General features: G+C 45.2%; 1 long non-coding RNA gene across 1 annotated transcript; it reads left to right on the forward strand.

Annotated features, from left to right (window-relative positions):
- Positions 1 to 6: 6 nt before the first annotated feature.
- LOC112410252 (uncharacterized) lies at positions 7 to 3,402 on the forward strand. Its single transcript, XR_003005400.1, has 2 exons — positions 7 to 1,010; positions 1,793 to 3,402. It is a non-coding gene; the product is annotated as an uncharacterized LOC112410252 (long non-coding RNA).
- The last annotated feature ends 12,587 nt before the right edge of the window (positions 3,403 to 15,989 follow it).

Below are 15,989 nucleotides of genomic sequence, written 5' to 3' on the forward strand. Positions count from 1 at the left end.
CCCGGGACTGGGCGCTGCCCGCGCGGAGAGCCCCCTGCGAGGGCGGTGGCCCTTGAACTCGGGGCCGGGGCGCCGAACGCGCGGGGGCTGGCGGCGTGGAAGGGCGTCCCCTCTCTGCGCGGAGCGGTCCCCGAGAGCCGCTGTCTCCCGGGCCCCTGTTTCTCGCACCTTCTCAGCCCCGCGCCCGGCAGCCCGGGAGTCCGCGGCAGGTGGAGGCTCGGGGCACGGGGACGGGCGGCGCTCGCCTCTCGGAGAAGGGGGAGGGCGGCTGCGGAGCCCGCGGCGTCTCTCCGGAGGATGCGGCCGCTCGGGCTCCTCCTGCGGGCGGCGGGGACGCCCGTGCCCCCGGCTCCGCGGGCCGAGCTGGTGTGCGCGCCCGGTTCCCGGAGGAGGGTGACGCCGGGTCGCCCCCGCCCACTCCCGCTGGCACCTGCCTCCGGCGCCGCCCGCCAGCCAACTCCGAACCCTCTTCCGGCCCTGCCGGTCTACCTGGTCACCCGCCCCGCCGCGCGCGCGCCTTCCGCCCTCGCCCGGGACCCCCGCTTGCCCTGCCCGGGGCTCAGGCCGGGCGCTTGGTGCGGGGAAGGTGGGGCTCCCGCGGTGTGCGCGCGAGACCTTCGATTTTCATGTTGATTTCCTAGAAAACAAGACAGCTCCCGGAAAGCCTTTCTCCTGTAAGATTTGCCAGGTGTGTGTGCGCGCGCGCGCGTGTGTGGGCTTTTCTCTCTTTGCATCTTCCCGCAGAGCACCCACTTGATCCATAAGGACTGCGTGTCGTGTGCATGTGCTTGGCACGTACTAGGCGCTCGGGAAACAGCCGCTTAGCCAAGGAAAAAGTTTGACCTTTAAAAAAAAGGCACCGGTTCCACCTAGCATCTTGGCGACTTCCTGTTTGGAGGGAGTTTGGTGCCAACTGCGCCTGCACTGTACCGAGAGGAAATCTGTCTTGCAGCGAAGGAGGGGGGCTGGACTCCACCCCCGCCCGCATGACCCCACTCCGAACATTTGCGGTGAGCTGGGTGTGAAGGCGGGTCCGCCCACATGATTCAGGCTTTCTCCCGATATCCTGTGAGGTCACTTCTACTTCCCCACTCCATTTTCCCGTTGAGGAAGAGGGAGAGGCAGTTGCCTGGCCCTGAACTCCGGGCTGCTCTGTTTAATGACCTGGTGGGATGGCGAAGTGCTCACCGAAACCCCCCCGCCTGCTGGATGTGGAGCGAAAGGCATCTTCGCCTGAGCGAGCTGCCCTGCCGCCCAGGCAGCAGCGGTTCCCTCCCGCGTCTGGGGACCCCGGTCTTTAACCCCGTCCTTCCCTGCTGGAGTCAAGAACCCTCAGACACACTTGGACTTGTGGGTTCAGACCAGAGTTCTTGCTCCTGTGGTTCGGCGGGAGATCCTTGTGGCCTTTGCCATCCCCATCATTTGTAAGGGAACATGGTAACAGATCCTACCCCGCAGGGTTATTGTGTGGCGTGAGCCACTTAAAGCCTGTAACTTGCTTTGAACGGCACGCGGTACGTGTGAAAGATGTGTTTGCCAGAAATATGATTACTTCTTGGTTCCTGTCGTACACTGGGACGGGTTCGAGATGTGAGTGGGACAAAAATAGAAAAGTACTGAAAAGGAAGATGCCCAAAAGGGACGATTGTCAGCAACACAACGTAGTGGCCTAAAATGCCTAGTCCAAGTGAGCAGTCCCGAGGTGATACTATTGCCAGCTGCTCCTCTCAGCTGGGTGCTGGCAGGATTTTTAGGGGTTTTTTCTGAACCACCTTCTTCTTTTTCTCTGCAGTTAATTTCGAACTGGTCTCCAGTTTCTAAGAAACTTTGCAGCTTCGGACGTGTCTAATTAGGCATCCATGCCAGAGGGTGAAGAAGTCGGCCGTGGGTCGGTGTTGCATCCGTAATAACGAGGCTGCGTTTCTGGGCCGGCAGAGGACGTGGCCATGAAGCCATCACACGTCTTATGACTTCACCTCTCGCGCACCCACGGGGTCCTGCTCGCTCAGTAGAGTCTTTTGTATGAGCTCAATTCAGGAAACAGTATTCCTGACTCAAGTAGGGACTATCGCAGCGTGTTTTCCCTGCCCCACAAAGGTCAAGGGCAAAAGGGCGTGTGGAAGTCAGATAGGAAGTGTGAATAAGGTTGGGGTGGGAGAGTGGAAACCCTACAGGCAGAGTTGACCAGGCAGAGGTCACTGTCCTCAGGGTTTGTCTAAATCTCTCCTTCTCTCTCCCAGAAATGAGCCTTTCCCTTGGGTTCCTGCACTGACTCTCCACGTTTTGGGCCCTGGCTCCCTCCCCAGCCTCATCTGTGTCCCTCACGTTGAGTTTAGTGGTTTGTTTGCTTTACGGTTTGAATTTTGTACCCCCCCAAATTTATATGTTTAAATCCTAACTCTTCATACCTCAGAAGGTGACCTTATTTGGAAGTAGGGCCGATGCAGATGCTGTCAGTTAAGATGAGGTCATACTGGAGTAGAGTGTATGACTGGTGTCCTTATAAAGAGGGGGACTTCGGACACAGAGGTGTATGCACATAAGGAGAATTCCACGTGAGGATGAAGTTAGAGATCAGGGTGCTGCTTCCACAAGCCAGGGAAGGCCAAGGATGGCTAGCAAACCACCAGCAGTTAGGGAAGGGGCATGGAGCAGATCTGCCTTCCTAGCCCTCAGGGGAGACCAACCCTGCCAGTTCCTTGATCTGAGACTCTGGCCTCCAGAACTGTGAGACACTATACTTCTGTTGTCTCAGCCACCCAGCTTGTGGCCCTTAGTTACAGCAGCCCTTGCAGTCGAATCCAGTACACATCTGCATTCCTCGCTGGAGCATGACCTCCTCAAGTGTAGAAGGAGGATGTTACCTAAGGACTGCGGGCTCTGAGGACAGGGTTTATCACTTGGGAAATGCTTGAGAAGTTTTTGCAGAAGGAATGAAGGGAAATCATTGGAGGCAGGGATCTCAGGCTATACCTCTGCAGCTGTAGCCTCTCACACAGAGCCTGGTGTCCCGGAGGGGCTGAACTATTGGTTAGAATAAAATAACAACTTGGGACCCTGTAGGAGATGAAGAAGAAATACAAGACATTGTTCCTCCCTTGAAGCATCTCTTATGGTTATTAGGGAAACCAGATCTGTCTGTATCCAGGAGACAATTAAGACAGAGGTCCCTGAGCAGGCCAGGGAATCTGAGCCACGGCAGAAATTAGGAGGAGAAAACGCAAAGGGCACTTGTGTTTCCTTTCAGTCTAGCTAAATATCAAGCCCTCTATTTCCAGGAATTAAATCATGAAAACAACAGTCAACATTTAAACACAAGAGCTCTTCAATCTGTGAAGGTTGCACTTATTTCTGTTGTACACATGTTCATATGTTACTTAAAACACGACTAGTTGTTTCTTGTTTGTGTGGTTGGTTTTCTACACTAGGCGCTAACTCCACGAGCACGGGGCCGACATGTTCCCCCTCCTTTTCCTGCTTTCATAGGAACTCTTACATCGAAGGCATGGAGCTGAAATTAACAAACACCTGTGGAATAATTGATACCTGTATATGTGGGTCCGTGTGTGCTCAGGTATCCGGGACGTGGTTTGAAAAAGAGTGTTAAAAAAATCTGAACTTTGGGGACTTCTCTGGCGGTCCAGTGGGTAAGACTCCACGCTTCCACTGCAGGGGGCATGGGTTGGATCCCTGGTCGGGGAACTAAGATCCCGTATGCCGTGCGGCGCGTCCAAAGTAAAAATAAAATTTAAAAAAATCGGGACTTTTAAGATCTGACCCCAGAATATGTTAAATATTACATTTAGTTAGAATATCTAAACCTTAGGAATCTCGATGGTCCTGTTGAAAGAGCAATAGGTAAGAGACGTAGAATGAAATAACTATGCTAACTGCAGACATCTGTGTCCCTAAGAGATTTTGTTACTGTATAGATGTGTATGAGGACAACGTTACCTTTACCTGCTGTCTCAGCAACCAGTGAGAGAGGAGAGAGGCAATTAGACTACTGTCAATGGCAGATCCAGAACGGAGCGGGATTCAGAAAACTGATACTGATTTGGTGTTGGACTCACTCTTCTCTTATTCTGAGCTAGAAAGTCCAGAGGTTTCTGTTCATGACCAAAACATAATGCCTCCACAGTGCAGCCTGTGGATTTGAATTACCTGGGGTGTTTGTAAAAAGGTAAATTCCAGGGTCATCCCCTAGATCTAGTGAGTCGGGGTCTTTGGAAGTGGGACCAGGAATGTGCAGTTTCAATAAGCTGATTCTTACCAGCTCATACGGTTCTGCACACACTGAGGTCCAATTCTGATACACGCTGACGTTTGGGAATCATTGGTTGAGAGGATAGTGCTAATGGGAGCAGACATATAGATTTGATTCCAAACGGTCCAGCTGGGATGCATTGCCCAGGGCTGGCGTTCTGACTTGTGTCATAAAGTTGAGAGAGAGAGAGAGAGAGAGTAGGGGTATAAGTTAGTTTGGTCCAGCACAATCCACCACCGCTACTAGGGAACACAAATAAACAAGCAGCCCCAGTGCCTGCTCTTTACAAGTGTGATCTTGCCTTAAAAAGTCACAGCTTTGCTGCATTACCTTCCCTGGGCCTCGGTTTCCCCATCTGAAACACGAAGCACAGATATGAGTTGTCTCTGAGGTCCTTCTCAGTTCTAAAAAATGATAATTGTACAGTTTTTTCTTGTACTAGCATGCAATAATCCAGCTCTTTTTGCACAACTTTATTTCCAGCGTAAAGTAAATAATTGAGGCAACGTAAGGGCACTGAGCTGGGAGTCAGGAAGCGGGAACCTTGATCCTGGCTCAGGCGATAAGCAGCTCGGTGACACGGGGGCAAATCATCTAATGCCTCTGGGCTTCATTTTCCTCATATGTAAAATGAGTACTTTAAGTTAGACGATTTCAAAATCCTCTCTTAGAATTATTATCCTTCATGAATGATGATGAAATACGAAAAAAAAAAACCTAAGAGAATTCATTGCCAGCAGGCTTGCTCTCATAGAAATGCTAAATCAGTTTTTCAGATGGAAGACAAATTCTACCAAAGGGAAACCTGGAACGTTAGGAGTGAAGGAAGAGCAACAGAAATGCTAAATGTCTGGGAAAATATAATAGATTCTTTTTCTCCTCATAAATTAAAAAAAAATATGTATGATAGTTGAAAGCATGTCTGATGGAGTTACAACATCTACAGACTCAATGGCCACCAAACATAAAAGGAGGAGGGTAAAGTAACCTATAAAGCCAGTAAGGGTTCTATACTCCCCTTGAAGTGGTAATATGAAGGCTACGTAGACTGAGAAATGTTACATTCATAGATTGTAACCCTAAAGAATCCTCAGTTCACCAAGAAGGCATAATAATCCTTACTGTGCATATTTTAACAAGATGTATGTTAACATGTATGTTTTTAACAACATGAAGCAAAACTAACAAAGCCAAAGGAAGAAATGGACAAATCCAACAGTTACAGCTCGAAACCAATTCTTTTCTTCTCTGCAAGACAAGGATATAGTAGAACTGAGCAGTGCTTCAGCCAACTGGATCTAATTGACATTTACAGTACCCGCCACTCAACAGCAACATAATACATATTATTTTTAAGTGTACATGACATACACCAAGATAGACTATACCCCGGGTTACAAAACAAACCTTAAAAAATTTAAAAGCATCAAAATCATACAAATTATGTTCTCTGATCATAATAAGATTATACTAGAAATCAATTACAGAAAGATACCTGTAAATTTCCAAGAATTTGGAAAGATAAACACAAACTTACCATTAGACCCAGTAATCCCACAGCTAGGTATTTACCCAGATGAATCGAAGACTTCTGTGTGCACAAAGACCTGTCTGTGAAGGTTTAGAGCAGCTTTATTAATAATTGCCAAAGTTCGGAAGTAATGCAAATGTCCTTCGATGGGCAAAATAGATAAAGTGTTGTACATTCGTACAATGGGATACTACTTAGCAATAATAAGGAACAAAGTATTGATGTGCGCTACAGCATGGCTGCATCTCAAAGGCATGGTGCTGAAAGGAAGCAGCCATTAGTATGATATCCCAGAACTGGAAAAACTGTGGTGACAGAGAATGGACCAGTGGTTACCAGGCATCGGGGCAGTGACAAAGGTGTGATTACAAAGGAGGAGCCTGTTAGAGTTGTTTTGGGTGATGGACCTGCTCTGAGTCGTCATCGTGGTGGTGGTCACACCAGTGTGTACATGCCTTAAAACTCTCAGAGCTGTACCTTTTTTAAAAGGGTGAATTTTATTGGTCATAGTATTCTCTTATCTATACATTAAAAACAAAAGAAACTAAAAAACAAAAGACGCATACATCTATCCAAAAGAACTTTCCCTGCAGCCTGCCTTATAATAGCAAAGAAGTGCAAAAAATCTAAATGCCTATCCACAGGAGAATAAGTAAATAAACTGTGGTATGGCTATACAATGGGAAACAGCAGTTAAAATGAAGGAACTGTATTTTCTGAACATAGATACATCTTCAAGTGGAGAAAGGATGGGAATATTTACATACGATATATAGGTGTGTGTGTGAGTATGTGTGTAGTAGTTGGATGCTATTTAATAAACTTCAAAACTGGCAAAGCAATTCTCAATATTATTTATGGATAAATATAGATTTAGTGAAATTAGGAAAACCTTTATGAGAGGGACTATTACCAAATTCAGCATAGTGGTTATATATGGGATTGAAGTGAGAGCAGTGGGATTGTGGAAGATTATACATGGGTCTTCAAAAATGTTGGTTATGATTTATTTCTTAGAAAAAGAGATCTGAAGTGTATATCACAAAACGTTTAAATTTGACAAAGTTGGGTGGTGAGTGTATGGATGTTAGTCATATTATTCTCTGTGCTTGTTTGTAGACTTACAATATTTCCTTAAAAACTTGATTTTCCTTGTGGCTCATATCCTGGGGTATTCAATCTTCTTAAAGAGGCAGTTGAGCTAAAGAGCTGGGCTTTGATATTCAGATTAAGCAGGTTAATAAAAATCCACAGTCAAGAAACTTGAACCATTTCTTTCAAAAGGAGATACATGATAGAGGGCAAAGAATACGTGTGAGAACCATCTTGACTTAAATCAGCTGCATAATATTAAATTCTATTTTGAATTGGAAGAAATCCATAAACTTAAGTGTAGCTGCTCCCAAATCATGTAATTCCTCTAAGCAGCACACTTGTGCATGTTATGGGAGTTTTATAATCCCACCGAACAACAAGAGATGCGTTTTCTCTGGTTCACTTTTTGCTACTTCGATAGCATAGCTATTTTCAGAAGGTGGGATTTTGGGGGTCTTTGGAAAGCCAGGTCTTTAAGCATTTTTCACTGCTCCTAACCCATTATGCAAATTCACAGCTAGTGGGTGAGACAAACATTAGACAAATGTAACACAAACAAATATCTTGTTCTGGCTCAAAGTTCAGCCACAGAACATCAACACAGCTGAAATAAATAGAAATGAGTCCAAAAAGCTTTGAAAATTAACCTGCCTTCAGTCAATGTCTTTTGAGGGGGGTGGAGAAGTGAAAATTACCTTGCTGTGGTTTTTGATGACTAGTGTACCTTTCTAAACATCTGGGTAATTAAAGAATCTTTCCTCCCTGAAAGGAGGATTTCAGATATCTGTAACACAATATTATCATATTTTAGCCCTATCAGACAGCGAATTATACAATTCTCAGTTGTGATAAGTACAATTCCATCATCTTAACTCTTCATGGTTTTCAGTTTTTAAACATTTTTAAAAAGTAATTAATTAATTTTTTGGCCACGCCCCGTGGCATGTGGGATCTTAGTTCCCCGACCAGGGATCCCACCCACGCCCCCTGCAGCGGAAGGGTGGAATCTTAACCACTGGACCACCAGGGAAGTCCCAGTTTTTTGTTTTTAATTGGGAAGCAAGGATGAAAGGTGTGACAGATGACTAATCATTTTGGAAGGAGGTAGATGACTGTAGCCCATCCCTGTGCAGAACTAATCATGTCCTCTTCTCTCTGGGTTAGGCTAAGTCCCACGATTCAAAATCTCCAACTGTGTTCACCTCACAGTTGGGAAAAGGCACTTGGACCCTATATTGGCCTCTATATTCTCCTTTTGTTCTCCCCAAGACCTGGTGACCGTAACTCATGAACTAAACATCTGAACTTAGGGTCCAGCCCATGGTTTCACATGTGCTCTAACAAGGTCCCATCCCCCGAAATACGGGAAGTAGAGCTGCTGTAACCAAGCACTCATGCTGGGCCCTCATTTCCTTTCGGTGTTCGAGATGCAGCCTTAGAGAGATGAGGGCTGGAGCCTGAGGTTACAGGTCTAGATAAGGCACTTCCAAAGTCGGTTGCTCAGCTCTGCTAGTGAATTTCGTACCAGCTAGAGAGAGGTTGCGACAGCACGGTGTCGTCATGATGGATATTGCTTAATTATAGAAGTAATCCATGACCATCTTCTCTGTGGGTAGTATTTGGATAATATATAAGCTTTTAGAGAATAAATGGACGGCCCCCTTCCCCCTCCCTCTCTTTAACCGCAGCCCCTTCCCAGGGGACGATATTATTGGCTGGATAGAACTCCTTCCAATACAGCATATACTCACTCACGTAGTCTTTCCTCCACCTTCCTAGTAATCAAGGAAGTGCAAATGAAAGCAATCGACGAGGGATACTTTCTTATCCTACTGTCATTGCTAAAAATGAATGAAAATATCCAGAATTGGTTAGAGCCTGGGGAAGGCATTGTACATGGGAGCAACCGTTCTGGAGCTTAATTTGGTCACGTCAGTGCATTGAGACTTGATTATCAGCCAGGCTCAGTTAGGAGACCGAAAGCACGTTGGTTATTTGAATGAGAAAGATTTAATCAGAAGGACCGTTAGCTAGTAAAAATGATAGGGCGCCTTTCAAGGATCCAGGAGTAGCACGTGCAGAAAAGAAGCTCTTGCATCTAGGCTGAGGAGAAGTGGACAGTGAAGGAATTAAGGTTGAGGAAGATTCTCCCACCCCCTACGCAAGGCTGAGACTTAGATCTCCTTGGAGGTCATGTGTCCGCTGCTGGAAAACCCAGCCACGGGTAGCAGAGAAACTGTGCACACGGCACGCCGTGTGGATCTGTAGACGTGTCCATGGGAGGTGAGGCAGATGTCTGAGGCCATGGCCAGAGTGGCAGTGGAAACAGCTACAGTGTGGAGCTGTTCATGTGGCCGAGCCTGGGGTTGGAGCTGGTCTGTGAGGGCGGCCTCTTTGCTGCCTAAAAAAAGAGGCACTGGGACCCAGAAGGAAGTGTCTTCCTGCCACTGTCGCCTTGCGGTTTTTCTACGGCAGCTTCTGTCGACAAAGCCCCACATTGTGCCAGCTGGTAGAGGAGAAATGTTTACAGGGTCCAGCTCTGGTTTCACAAAGCAGGGGCAAGAAAGGTAGATTTGGAACTGAGACAAGAAATTGATAACTGGCACAGACTTTGACCTCTAAATTCCATTTTTAAAAATTTAAGGAAATCATCAAACGTGTACCTAAGTAGTTAGATAAAGAATGGTTATTGCAGTATAGAAAAAAAAAAAGGAAATAAGGTCAATGTTCCAAAGTTGAGGACTGCTTAGGAAAAATCTGTAAGATGAAGCTCTATGTATTATTATCATGAACATGTGTCTATATTATTAGGTAAAAAGATGTATTAATAGCAACTTTTACATTATAACCCATTAAAATATATTTATACATATATTTCTGTGTATGGGTAGAAAAAGACTTTGGAAGGTTTGGTGTCTTATTCATCAACTCCTGGGTATAATATCTGGTTCACAGCCGTTGTTCACTATTTACTGAACAGATGTATTATGTTAGCTTCCTAGGGCTGCTATAACAAATGGCCACACAGCTGGCACCTTTAAACGACAGAAATTTATTCTCTTGCAATTCTGGACACCAGAAGTCTGAAAGCAAGGGCCATGCTCCCTTGTCTCTTCCAACTTCTGGAGGCTCCGGGTGTTACCAAAAGTGGGGCGTGGCTCCTCCCTGCACGAGGGGCTAGGTTGGTGGAAAGGAAAGTCTGCTTCATTCCCGAGGCTGGCAACTGCGGGGAGGGCAGACCCGTGTCCAAAGGCCAACTCCCTGACTGACAACCAGGGCGAGAGGTTTTAAAGGGGAGTTACAGGGGGATATAGGCAGAAGGAGGGGGCTACATGTAGAGACAGCACAGTCAGCTTGACAGTCGTCTTGAAATTGATCTTGCGGTGTCTGACCAGCAACATCTTGACTGTTTTAAGTACAGCAAATCTTCAGTGCCAGGGTGGGTTTGTTCCCATTTTCCTGAGGCCTTGGAATTATGGTAGCTTATGTCACAGCTACAGTCTGGTCATCATGTAGTTAACTTCTTCCGCCTGGTGGGGTTTCAGTATCTCTAAGGCAGCTCGCAGGACATGGCTCAGAATATTATCTATAGCCCTTGAGAAGGAGCCAAAGGTCCTTGACCCTGTTTAATGACTCAGCTGTTATTATTTTGCCCCGTTTGCTTTCCTTTGCTTCTGCATTTTCTCACGTCTCTAATTAAACTTATTCTTTGGCTACGGTTTTTCTACAGACAGAAGGCAGGTGGAGGACATGGGCGGGAAGGACCACAGGGCCCCGCTCCGGTCACAGGCATTCCTTGGCCCGTGTCAGCACCACTCGAGTCTCTGCTTCTGTCTTCACGTACTTTCTCCTCTCCTTACGAGAACACGAGCCATTGGATTCAGCACCTATCGGATAATCCAGGGTGCTCTCATTTTGAGATCCTTAACGTAATTACATTTGCAAAGAACCTTTTTCCAAATCAGGTCACATTTCCAGGTCTAGTTGACACATCTTTTGGGGGAACTGGATGAGCACATTTGACCCACGACACATATGACCAAATACATAGCAACATGTTACAGTGGCTTCCTTGGGTGGTAGGATTTAGGGATAATCTGAATTTTCCTCTGTCTTTTTTTTGCTTACCAGTATTTTTATGATTTTTATGCAAAGATCTTTGTCTTACTTTTGAAATAAAAAGTAAAAAAATAGCTGGCATATGACAAATGAGGGACTACGTTGAGAAATGCCGATCTCATCCTCTTGAAGATATGGTTGAACCCACAGTTCACAAAACCCCAAACAACTGTATCCACTTAGAGAAGAAAACGGGGAGGAAATAAGGCATCTCAGGTGGAGGGGCAAGTTCATCACGCAGAGACCTGTGTTCGGTTATGCTCTAGGGCAAACCTGAAGAGCTCCCAGCTCAAAGCTGGACACGGAAGTTGGTAACCAGACGTCCACGCTTAGCCTCCTGGGCACCTGAGTTGAGCAGACTTGTGGTCTGGGCAGCCCTCACCGCCTATAGCAGCAGATCAGGTCTGGAATCTCCCTGCATCTCTTTCTTTCAGCGTAGACCTCCTCCTCCTTTTCCATCTCATTCTCAGGCTATGATTCATTGATTAATTCCTAGGAAGATGTTACACCATTAAAATAGGAAGGTCTGTGACATCAAAAGATCCGGGGATAAAAGGCATTTTAAAAGGCTGACATATTCTTTTATTTAGAGAGGCAATCTTTCCAAAAGGAAAGAAAGGAAAACATGGCAGTTAGGGTATAATTATCTTTTAATTTTTTTTAAAGCTGTAGTTTTATTTCCAGTCTTTCATGGAGGTTAATCTTATTTTGTTTTAAAGCTTGAAGTTTAAAGCTAGCCTAAAACATGGATGAACATATGCTATACTCAAGATTCTAAATGTCTTCTTGGTGATAGATTTTTAAAAATTAGGTTCATTAAAAAAATAATAATCACATATTAATCAAAAGAAAAGAAGAGTAATTCATTATGATCTTCAAAAATCATTGCCGGGGCTTCCCTGGTGGCACAGTGGTTGAGAGTCCACCTGCCGATGCAGGGGACGCGGGTTCGTGCCCCGGTCCGGGAAGATCCCACGTGCCGCGGAGCGGCTGGGCCCGTGAGCCATGGCCGCTGAGCCTGCGCATCCGGAGCCTGTGCTCCGCAACGGGAGAGACCGCAGCGGTGAGAGGCCCGCGTACCGCAAAAAAAAAAAAAAGAAGTCATTGCTGATTTCAGACTGACACATTAACAATGACGTTAACATGTTACGGTATCAGTTAAAATGTTGTGAATGGTTAATGATGAACGAATAAATATCTGAAATGTGAGAAAATCCCATGCTTTTTAAATTAGGACAATTTTTGTTGTTGTTGTTAAGAGCCAGATAGTAAATATTTCAGGCATTGTAGGCTAGATGGTCCCTGTCGCTATGATTTAACTCTGTCATTGTAGTAGGAAAGCAGCCAGAGACAATAGTAAACAGACAGCATCTCTGTGTTCCAGTAAAACTTTATTTACAAAAACAAGTGGTGGGCCAGATTACGTCCATGGGTGGTAGTTTGCTGACCCTTGAAAGAAAAAATCAGAAAGTTGCAATAGGACACCAGTAATACAGTACTGGCCGTCTAGAATCTGGGAAAGCAGATTTTTATCTGCTTTGTTGTTTTTCTTTTTTTTCTTTTCATTTATTTTTGGCTGCGTTGAGTCTTCGTTGCTGTGTGCTGGCTTTCTCTAGTTGTGGCGAGCAGGAGCTACTCTCTGTTGCGGTGCACGGGCTTCTCACTGCAGTGGCTTCTCTTGTTGCAGAACACCGGCTCTAGGCGCGCGGGCTTCAGTAGTTGCAGCACGCGGGCTCAGTAGTTGTGGATTATGGGCTCTAGAGCGAGGCTCAGCAGTTGTGGTGCACGGGCTTAGTTGCTCCACGGCATGTGGGATCTTCCCGGACCAGGGCTCGAACCCGTGTCCCCTGAATTGGCAGGCGGATTCTTAACCACTGTGCCACCAGGGAAGTCCCTGTTGCTTTTCTTGTAAGAAGGAAATGCCAACATATTTGTAGCTATATGTGCTTTTCTTGGAAGATTAATCTGGGATCAGTGATGATTGGTATAAAAGGAAGAAAGAGAAAATGAACCTCTGTCTTTGTGAAATAAATTGTTAGATTCTCAGAAACAAGAATCTTTTCAATTAATTCTCTTGGCAGTGCTTCTGCCCATGATGTTCTGGGAACAGATTTAATACATGCCTTGTAAGTTCACCTTACTATACAGAGCTTTTGCCATATGGAGTTATGTGTTGAATGACTGTGGTTTATGTCATAAGATAGCTGAGTCTGGAAAATAACCAGTGATGACATACACAAAGGGGCTTGAATGAATTCTTTTACATGTGATTTATTTATTCATCCTTGTTTATTTTTCCTACGTAATATTTGGTTGCAAGATAAAATTTAAGAGGAAAGTAAAACAATAGAAATTGATGATGTTTTGGAGAGAGTATTGATGGAATATGGTTATATTCTGGGTTAACAGAGATACACAATCAGGGAGAATAGAGACATAGACATAGATAACAAATGTATGGATACCAAGGGAGAAGGGGGGAGGGGTGGGAGGGATTGGGAGATTGGGATTGACACATACACACTACTGATACTACGTATAAAATAGACAGCTAATGAGAACCTACTGTATAGCACAGGGAACTCTCCTTAATGCACTGTGGTGACCTAAATGGGAAGGAAATCCAAAAGCAAGGGGATATATGTATACGTATGGCTGATTCACTTTGCTGTACAGCGGAAACTAACGCCATTGTAAGCAACCATACTCCAATAAAAATTAATTTAAAAAAAAGAACCGGGGAGGACTGAGCACATTAATTAGAAGTGAATTGCTTTGAATAAGAATATCTGTATTTGGTAGTTTTGGTTAGTTGAGGAAATCACTAACCTCTTACCCCTTTACTTTAATACCTATTAAATGCTTATTTAAGCAGATCGAATAAAAGGCATGAACTCATGTCCTTTGCGTCCGTTGGGTTCTCTGGGATACAGATGCTGTGTACACAGGATTTACTGGGCAGAAGGGGCCATCTGACTGCGGTGAAGCTCTGATAGTCTCTACCAGCCCAATGGAGAGCTCTGGAGTCCTGTGTTGGTGGGGATTTTGCACCACGCTTTGCTCTGTCATTGGCAGGGCTGCCTTAGCTAAGAAGTGATCTTGGCAACCGCACCTGGCTCAGTTAACTGCCTTAAAAGCTCTGGTATCTCAGGCTTTCATCTTCTGATCCATTCTTCATGCTGTTGCTGAAGCTACTTCTGCAAAGTGTAAATCTGTCATGTTGTTCCATGGCTTAAAATCTTACACAATCTACACTATTAAGGCCTAACTCTTTAAGAAGGCGTCTCTTATGGTCTCATGACTGCTCTCACTTGGGCTTTATCTTTGGCCACTTCCTGCTATGTACCCTGTGTCTCATCCATGTTTTTATACCCATATCCATCGTGAAATACCTAGCATACCCAGACAGAGATAAGCCTCATTAAGACATAAATCTTAAATTCTGTCTTACCTGTCTGCATAATTCCCCCCACCCCCCAACCACCTGGGAAGTTCTAGCAAGGTTGAAACTCATGTTCTTCTAATAAAGCTCAAATGGTTTCTTAATCTTTATGAAGATGACAAAAGGCTGGCTGCCTTTGGCTGATGAGTTTGGATTTGAACATGGTGCTTTAAGCTGATGGTGTGAAACCCGAGTGGAAACACCGAGGACTCGGGGCGTCTGGGGCTGGGAGAGACATTTGGACATAAGGATCTTGATGAGGTCAGCATAGATATCACGATCTATTCTGTGAGAATGGATGAGGTAGAGTTTTGGAAGAATGCTTCAATGTATTTGGGTGCAAGTCATAGAAGTACAGTCAATAGTTGATTACTTACCTCTAGACCTGTTGTTGTTCAAACATATGGGAAGTTTCAGCACTGGCTTGGAACTTCCTTGATGTCAGGGGACAGTCTTGGCTTCTATGTTCTTCTCTTGACCTTCCCTCTTGGTGACGAGATGGCACGGCTCGATACTTCATGTTCTTATGTGATGACACCCCAAGAAAAAGGGGATGGGCGGGAAGAAATGCTTTTCTCCTTGTATGCCTCTCTTATAGGAAGTAAAATGTTTCCCTGAACCCCTAAGAGGTCTTCCCTTTATCATGGATCAGAAATGGGTCACATGCCCATCCCTACACTACTCGCCATCAAATGGGAACATTTTGCCGTGATTGGGTTGAACACCTTGTTGTATTAGTCAGGTCATGTGAGCACGAACCACGAATGCTTGCTATAGAGTTTACCAAGACTCAGGACTGGATCACAGTTTTGAGAGAAAGAACAAAAGACTAAGACAAAAAGACAGATAAATAAGCCGGTGGTGTTGGTCGGGTAGAAAGTGGCCATCAGTGTTGAATGAATCAGAGAAGTCAAGAGGAACAAGGGCTGAGTAAAGACTGAAGAATGTGACAATGAAGAAATTGTTGGTGAACTTTAAGAGCAGTTCTTTCCACTGAATGCTTGGGTTGGAAGCAAAAGGTCGTGGAGTCCTGGAGCAATTCAGTGATGTGGAAATACAGGTAGAACCTGTGTAATGATGTCTTTAGAGCTTTGACAGTGAATGAGAGGGCGGTGAGCCGGGAAGGCAGCCTTCATTTGGGCCACAAATGAAGCGAAAAGTGAGAGGGTTTTCAAAACAAAGGGATCTGGGTATGTTCAAAGTCAGGTGGGAAGCAGCCAGGGGAGAAAAAGAAATAGAAAGGATATAAAAGGAATGGAGAAAAGGGGTCTCCTGGGTTCAATGGAGGGTAGAAGTGAAAAGCTCACTTTGGAGGAGAAGAGGCATATGATCAAAGAATGGAGAGAAGGATGAAAAATGTTGGTGGATGTTTTGAGATGTTAACAAAAGAAATGCAAAGGCTCAAAATGGATCTTAGAGAAGCAGGAGGTCTGGTCATTTCTAGAATTTACAGAGGAATAAAAGTGGAGAGTGGAGGTAGAGGGAAGGAATAGGTTAGAAGTGACGGATTGAGGAGACAGGAGAAGATCTGGAAC

The sequence above is a fragment of the Neophocaena asiaeorientalis genome, unplaced genomic scaffold (assembly GCF_003031525.2).
Source record: "Neophocaena asiaeorientalis asiaeorientalis breed wild unplaced genomic scaffold, Neophocaena_asiaeorientalis_V1.1 scaffold30, whole genome shotgun sequence".
Classification (NCBI taxonomy): domain Eukaryota; kingdom Metazoa; phylum Chordata; class Mammalia; order Artiodactyla; family Phocoenidae; genus Neophocaena; species Neophocaena asiaeorientalis.